The sequence below is a fragment of the Rhinopithecus roxellana genome, chromosome 4, assembly GCF_007565055.1.
Source record: "Rhinopithecus roxellana isolate Shanxi Qingling chromosome 4, ASM756505v1, whole genome shotgun sequence".
NCBI lineage: Eukaryota > Metazoa > Chordata > Mammalia > Primates > Cercopithecidae > Rhinopithecus > Rhinopithecus roxellana.
The window spans coordinates 20,235,226-20,243,419 of record NC_044552.1 but is presented as its reverse complement, the minus strand read 5'-3'; the positions used below and the strand labels follow the sequence as shown (position 1 = coordinate 20,243,419).

Genomic DNA, 8,194 nt, shown 5'->3' with positions numbered 1-8,194 from the left:
CTGAGGGGACGAAGATCCAGATCAATAGAAAATGAGGTCAGGCATAATTGTTCAGTACGCTATGGCTTCCGGGTGTGAGGTTCTTCCGATGGGCTAAAAAGGAGCCTACGCGTGCCTATTGGAAAGAATCTTGGAGAACTAGCGACCCTGGGCGAAGAAAACTGAAGCCCCAAAATTACCCACCTGGGGAAAGAAATTAGGAAATTCCTGTAGAATCTGGCCGGGCCCCATATTTCGTCGCCCTCTTAGCGCAGTGGGCAGCGCGTCAGTCTCATAATCTGAAGGTCCTGAGTTCGAGCCTCAGAGAGGGCAGCTTTTGCAAAGAAAGTTTACTTTCCGGGTACCTGTTGTAGCTGTAATTCCCACTCCCTTTACAGCTGGGGTATAATTGCTTCTTTTCTAAAATATCAAGCAAGTGGAATTGCGTCGGGCGCAGAGCTTTCCCACAGTAGCTGTCTATGGGTGCTCATTCGACACGCGCTCCCGGCTCCGCGCAGTGGCTGTTTCTGGATGAGTCTGGAGACTCCGCCTGAAGTCCTGTGCTGGCTCCACCTTGGCAGGGGTGGAGCTCAGGAATGTCGAGTGGCCCCGAAAGACCAGGTGGAACACGAGACTTCTAGTCCGGAAAAAACTCCCGCATGCCTCAAATAGCCAATAGCGGGGTAGGGGCTGGGGAAAGCGGAATTTGTAACCAGCTCACTTGGGAGGGAGCGGCCTGCAGGGTCCGCGTTCGCATTCTCCGGCTTTGCTCCTTTCTTCCCTCTGGGTGGGCAACCGTCGCTTCCCAGTTGATCACCTCAGAGCTGTACGCCTGGGTGCAGATGTCGAATACATTGATCTTCTTATTTTTATGGTACGCAGACGACAGGGAATCACTGGGCATCTTTGAAGTATAATAAATCGGATCTGTTTTCCCCCAAATGGTTCCCACGGCAGGGACTGGCAATATCTTTGACCAACATCCAACAGACTGTGTGTGTGCGATGAGGGAAAACCGAGGAGCGACCAGGGGCGGGAACTCCGAGCAGGTGCTCAAAGACGAAGAAAATCTGTGCTGGGCTGGGGTGGTCACTTTCTTCTCAGAGATGCAGAGTGCTACACGGCGGGTGGGAGGGTTACAGGAGCCGAGGGAAGTTAATTTTATGACAAGAAGACCTCTCCGCTGCTTGGAACTGGGGATTCAACCTGGGAAACAAGGAAAGCCGATGACGCGAACCTAGAGAAGCTAAAAAGAGAAGCTAGAAGCGGGAACGAGAGAATTTGGGGGAACAGATCCGGGCTTGGAGAGGAAATTGCAAAGCGCCAGTCAGCCGAAGGAAGGTTCTGATACCCAGTGGAATTTATAGAAAATAAATTCAGAAAGAGAGAAAGAAGGAGAGTGGTGGGCAGTCTGTCCTCAACGAGGTGTTATACCCGCCTGTCAGGGATCCCATCATCACTGGTCCTGAATCTAATTGGCGCTTCATCTGTAACGCCAGTCCTGAACAATAGTCTCAGAAATCCTTCAAACTCATGTGCCACACACAGAACCCGAGACAGTTTTTTCTCCTTTGTTATAGAGGCTCCTTGAGATAGAAATGAATATACAAAAATGTCTCAGCAGAAAGTACTGAAGAGCAATCCCACCCCATCCATTCTCAGAGCCTAAAATCAAGCTAGTCAGAGGAAGGGATTTACAGAGCAGGACTGCATTGTGGGACAATCCCTGCATTTTGGCTCGCCTTCACACCCTCTTCAAATTGAGCCCAAGCTCCACATTCTGAGGATGATACTCAGGACATGAGGGGGCCCTGAGAAAGGGCTGTTCCCTCCGCAAACTCAAAGTGATGCACACAGCCTGGAGGAAATGAGAAGATTATCACAAGTCTTTCAGATTCACAAATGCCATGTTCCCTTAGTTTTAAAGCCACGAAGCTCAAGTAAGGACCCAAATAACTACCAAACATCTCAGAGAACGCTTTGGGCAAGAGTGCAGAGGCGGTCAATTGCCTTGTTCCCGTTACAGTTTGTAGTTACTAATTTCACGAAAGAGAGCACGTCACACCTGGGGCAAGCCACAGTGGGAACTGCCAGATTAATTAGCACAGATATCCCAGAATGTTCTGCAGCTCTTGTATTTTAAGGAAGTTATGATTACTGACTGACTGCTGATGAGTCAACAGTTAAGGAGGAGGAGGTTTTGGGGCTGTCCATTCCAGGCTCCATGTTCACACCACGGTACCACCATTCCTAGGGTGTCTAGACATGTATAAGTGCAAACACCATGTATATAGATAAAATGATTTATTTGTATGTCCGAGCACTTTTAAGTTTAAAAATTTCAATAAGTACTTTTTTTTTTTTTTTTTTTTTTTTTGAGCGCCGTGGTGCGATCTGGGTTCACTGTTACCTCCGCCTTCCAGGTTCAAGAGGTTCTCCTGCCTCAGCCTCCCGAGTAACTGGGATTACAGACAAGCACTACCACGCCCAGCTAATTTTGTATTTTTAGTAGAGACAGGGTTTCCCCGTGTTGGCCAGGCTGGTCTCAAACTCCTGGCCTCAAGTGATTCCCATCCCCCACCCCGCCACGCCCCCACCTCGGCTTCCCACCGAGCCTGGCCTAATAAGCACTTTTTTTAAGTTTTAAAATTTTAATGAAATATTTCAGACTTTAGATAGGAAAGGTAATGAGATAATTTTTTGTTCGTTTTTCCAAGTTGCTGAACAAAATAATTACCAGAAAGAAATCAACATTTAGCTGTAATTTTTGATGCTACAAGACCGGTCTGGAGTCAGTGTTCAGGCAGTGTCTGGAGAGTGTTGTTTAGGCTCCTGCTTCCTCACCCAGTCCCCTCCAACAATACTGTTGGTCCATTATGCTTCCCACTGTCCTTAGTCCATCTCATCCATGAATAGGCCATCAGCTCCCCTAGACCAGCAGCAGTGGACTTTCCTTTGAAATCTGGAGGGTCTGGAGGGCTACTCAAACCTCCCTTGACTTAGTTATCTCAGAGTATTGTGATGGAAAAGAAATATCCCATGCAAGTAGACTGCACTAGGTTGTGAACTGGAAGGAAGGTTGGAAAGGCGGGATACCCATGACACATTTCGCTTTCTTGAACTCGGCAGTGGAGATAAGGATGAAATCAACGCTTGAGAGAACTAGAAAATTTTAGGACCATGTTTGTATGTGTGTAAGTACTTGTTGTTAACAAATTGGTAATAGATCATAAATATGATCTAATATTAAGTTTTTTTCTGATTGTCACCCATACAAAAAAAAAATTTCTCTTAATGGCTGATTATAAATAATAAACTAAAATCTACAGATTTTTATGTTTTTTAAGACTCTTTTCATCCATAAAAGGTCCCTGGTCTTTCTTTTATTGATATTAGTTTTTAAAATTGATAGACATTATGTTTTAGAGAAGTTCTGGGTTTAAAGAAAAATTGATCAGAATAGATAGAATTTCCATAAACTCCATCACTCTCCCTCTCTTACAATTTCCCCTATTATTAACATCTTGCATCATTGTGGTGCATTTGCTGCAATTGGTAAACCAATAATTATTAATACACCAATATTAGCACTAATGTGTGGTTCAGCTGCCATTCATAAATACATGTATATATAACTCATATATTTATGTGAATATATATATTTATGCGTTGATAAAGAAAATGATACACAAAATTTAGAAAATAACATTGAAAGAATGAACATAAAAGTAAACATGAAGAGATTCTCAAATGCACAGTTTAGAAAAGAATCAAAAGTATATCTTCAAGCTCCTTAGAATATAATGAAAATGGGGACTTATAATGACATATTTCTAAGGATTCTGTAGAAACTGCTTTCTAATTTTAAATTATACCTTTAAATACCCAAGTTACAAAACATTAGAAGAAACCAGTGCATTAAATATAAGAAGTAAGGAAAAGAAGAAAAAAAGAAAGAAAAAGAAGAAGAAGATCAGCAGCCCGATAGAAAACCAGAAAATAGAATGGTGAAGGAAACACAGGAATTAACTAGAAAATAGCAAAATCTGATTGGTCATTTGAGAAAAAAAAAAAATGTAAAACTGTCAGTCAAATGTAATAGATAGATAGATAGATAGATAGATAGATAAATAAATAAATAAATAAATAAATAAATAAATAAATAAGGGGATATGGAGAAAGCACAAAGAAAAACCAAAATACATTAGTGAATGCTATTATTAAGATTTGAGAAATGTGGCAGGATAATGTTTTTAAGTATTGCTTTGTGTTTTATCTCCCAGTTTCCTTATACCACCCACCTCATCTGTTCAAGGCAGTAACTGTATTTTGTAGAACCTTGACTCTACACATGGGGATGAAGTGAGTTGAGCACAGTCTACATAGACAGTGTTTTGGTACTCAGGAAGCTCCCAACCTAGGGGAGAGAAAAACAAACGAATAACTTAAAGACGTACTTTCCGGAGGAGACGATATTTGTGAAGATATAGCAGGAACTGAGAGATTGTGTGGCATCACTTTTAGCTGTACTTGTCGAAAGACGGGAAATTTGCCTTGAGACCTGAGTACCTAGAAGTGCCAAACCTGAGGCAGGAGTGGAAAAGAAGGAAGGCTGGTAGCAGGGGCAACAAGACTCTTGTATGTGGAGCAGTGAAACACGGGCTCCAGGGAGGCGGCGGGTTCTTCTGATCTTCTCCCAGCTAAGAAGCACCGACGTCGTCAGCAGGAGAAAGAACGGAGTATACAGACCAAGAGACATAAACCAGACAAGAAGCTGGAGAATGCGGGCGTCGATCCCGCTACCTCTCGCATGCTAAGCGAGCGCTCTACCGCCTGAGCTAATTCCCCACTGAGGAAATGCCGCACCCCACCCATTTTCCTGGTTATTAGGAGCCTGCCGGGACTCTGGGCCGCCAAACCCCTGGTAGGACAAGATTGAGGGCGGAGCTTCTCAGATACTGCCTTGAGCAAAGTTCTATGAGCCTGACAGTGTGAAGAATAGGGATTTCCAAAGAAGGTCATGAGGGAGATCTCTCTCCTCACTTCCCAGTTTCGCCTTCCTCATCTCTCGGAAGTAGAGAGCACATACATTCCAGACGGAGAAGCACCACCCGGAACTGCCTGGCTTGCGGGCACAGCTCTTGCAGCCTGCTCTAGAGTTGTGATCGTCACCTGCTCCTTGCAGGCAAGGCCGCCCGGAAGTGGTGGGGCAGCTTCTCCCAGCCCCAGAGCCTCACGCCATGCGCGCCGCATCTTCGATAGCACTTTCCTCCTGTAGGACTCAGAAAGCGATGGAGAACCTTGGAGGAGCTGAGAAAGACAAAGCTTGAGAATTTTAATCTCAATCTGTGGAGTCATTCCTGAAGCACTTCTTCAGCACCAGGCACAGTGGATGAGGCCAATGATCCACGTAGAAACTGCCACAACAAGTAGTAGTACTGTGCAATTGTCGTCTAGGCCCTATTTTGGATGCTGTACACATACTAATATTAATGCAGGTAAAATGCCTAGAAATAGTTTATAATCTTCGTTTTTTATATGAAAAATTATGGAAATTTGTCACCACAGAGCTCAGGGATCTCTCAGGCAAAAGGAAAAACAGATGCAGGCTATACAGTGGCTGCTGTTTAGGTGCTTCCCTTGCCATTCTCCTTCCCTGTCACCTTCCTCCCCACTTCTCTTGCTGCATTGGGCACCACACTTGTCCTTCTTATGCCTGTCTAGTTCTTCAATTCCCAGGCCCACCGAAGAAGACTTCCCCTGTAGCCCAGGGGAAGCTACATTAGCTCCACTGCCTTGGAGTTGTAGTGGATTCCAAATCTGCTTTCCACCTATGAAGAATTCTCATTTAAGACAGTAACATAGTCATTTTTCTCTGAGTATAAGTAGCATCAAGTAGGATTTTGCCTGATGAAAATTTGCTGAATGGAGAAAGGCTATACGGATAATTTAGAAGCCTCAAAGGAGAGCGTGGCTTCAGATCAGTAAAGACTGAAGAAAGGATTAGAAGCTAGGGTCTAACAAACCCATAGAAATGTTTTTGCCTGAAAAGGAAATGTGGTTGGAGAAGAGTGGAGGGGCGCTACTTTCAGAGTGATTAGTGGGTGGAGGCATGACCTTCATGGAGCTGCAGGTGGTTTGGGGCAGCTTCAGGCCCCTCCTTCATGGTCCCAGTTTATTAGGAGGGCACATCCTGAGAATGAAAGAGGCTGCTCCTATGGGACAAAAATTCAACAACATGTTCATTATTTCTGACATTCATTTTTGAGTTCATTTATGAATAAGGAAATAAGATAGAAAAACATGTAATCAATAACATGGTCTTTCTATTACAATTGACAAAGGGCAATGCTGAGAAGTCAAATGTTGTCAGAGAGAGATCTGAGCGATGGGAAAGAAAGAAGGATGGAAAGAGGGGCACGTCCCAGGGACCTACAAGAGCTTCCTGGAGTCACCTACACAAAGACCACTCTCTTCAGCATTTTGAGCTCTGCTTTGGCCAGCTGAGCTAAAGTCAACCTGTGTGTTGTTAATACAGAGCCTCATGTAGTTTCTTTAAATAGAGGATAGTGTTGCAATTTCAAAAATACATTTTATTTATTTATTTATTTATTTATTTATTTATTTATTTTTTACACTGTGGTTTGTGTTGGAAATTAGAGGAAGACCTAGGTCCCAATTTATTTTGAGCACATTTTGTCAGAACGAGCTTTCAGAGAGTTGAATAGAAGGATTGAATGTCACTTTTCTTAGTGAGTATATCCAACCACTAGAGTTAATATGCTAGTTCCCACCTTCACTTATACTCCTTCCTTACCTCTCTCCTGCATGTCTCTCTTCTAAATACCTGGCCAACTCTCAGATAATCTGATAGAAGACACGTTTTCATCCTCTACCTGACCATGTGTTGTCAATGTGATTAAAAGCAAAAGACTGGCACATTCAAATCTCTTGCTCTTGCCTGCGGACACTATTTCTAGGCTGTTTCTCATATTTTGTACCCAAAAGGCTAAGGTTTGGTTTCCCCACGAAAATATATTTTATTAACTTCGAGCTGAAGCCCCAAAACCTGTATTTGCAAAACTCATTTGTGACTAATCTCTTCCTTTTTTTTTTTTTTTTTTTTTTTTTGCTTTTCCATGTAATGCTATGTATCATTTCCTTAAAAAGAAAAAGAAAAAGATGTACATAACAGGATGACACTGAGTTAAATAAAGAGCGGTAAATCCGCTGAAAGTATTTATCAGACACCATTGGTAGACTAGGGATTAAAAGAAGCTGGAGAATGCAGGCGTTGATCCTGCTACCTCTATGCATGCTAAGCAAGTGCTCTACCACCTGAGCTAATTCCCCCACACTACACTTGTCTTTTCTGCCTGTTTTTATAACCGGGACACAAATACAAACATCGTTCCATGTCCCACTTAAGTTTCCAGGTTTTCAAACACCTCCAGAAACTTCCCTACCAGGGCGAAGCCAGGAGTGAAGCTTCTGGGAGACGGCCTCAGACCTGGAAGGCAGTGACCATCCTCTGCTTTTTCAATCCGAGTCGGGATCCTGACGAAGAGAGAAAAGATCTCGTTAGGAAAGCTCTAGTTCTAATCCGATTTCACTCTCCCATTAGATGAAAGAGAAGGAAGTACCGTCCCTAATTAGCAGTTACCTCAAATGGTCTGTTGAATGCATCACTTTTTGATAACACAAACCTGGAAATAAACCCAAGTATCTTTTTATCGATTGATCCTTCAAGTAACTTATCTTTATCTAATATCTGTGTTACTAATTGTTTCTCCATTTAGGGGATTTGAGATCTGTTGTTTCCTGTTAATCTTTGATGGATTTAATTTGCATATTTGTACTGATTAATGTTGTTGAACATCTTTTAGTGTGCCTATTGGCCATATAAGCATCTTATTTTATTTTATTTTATTTTATTTTATTTATTTATTTATTTTTGAGACGGAGTCTCGCTCTGTCGCCCAGGCTGGAGTGCAGTGGCCGGATCTCAGCTCACTGCAAGCATTCCTTTCTTTCTTTCTTTCTTTCACTTCTCTTTCCTTTCTTTTTCTTTCTCTTAGCTTCGTACCTTTCCTGGGGCCTCCTGCCTCCTTCCTTCCTTCCTTCCTTCCTTCCTTCCTTCCTTCCTCCTTCCCTCCTTCCCTTCCTCCGTTCCTTTTCCTTGCCTTCCTTTCTTCTTTTTCTTTTTCTTTTCTCG

The 8,194-nt window shown here is 43.0% G+C and overlaps 2 non-coding genes across 2 annotated transcripts; one reads left to right on the top strand and one right to left on the bottom strand.

Moving 5' to 3' along the window:
- The first annotated feature begins 239 nt into the window (after positions 1 to 239).
- Positions 240 to 312, top strand: TRNAM-CAU. The gene has a single exon. It is a non-coding gene; the product is annotated as a tRNA-Met (tRNA).
- A 4,442-nt stretch (positions 313 to 4,754) lies between these two features.
- On the bottom strand, positions 4,755 to 4,827 carry TRNAA-AGC. Its single transcript has one exon. It is a non-coding gene; the product is annotated as a tRNA-Ala (tRNA).
- Positions 4,828 to 8,194: the final 3,367 nt, after the last annotated feature.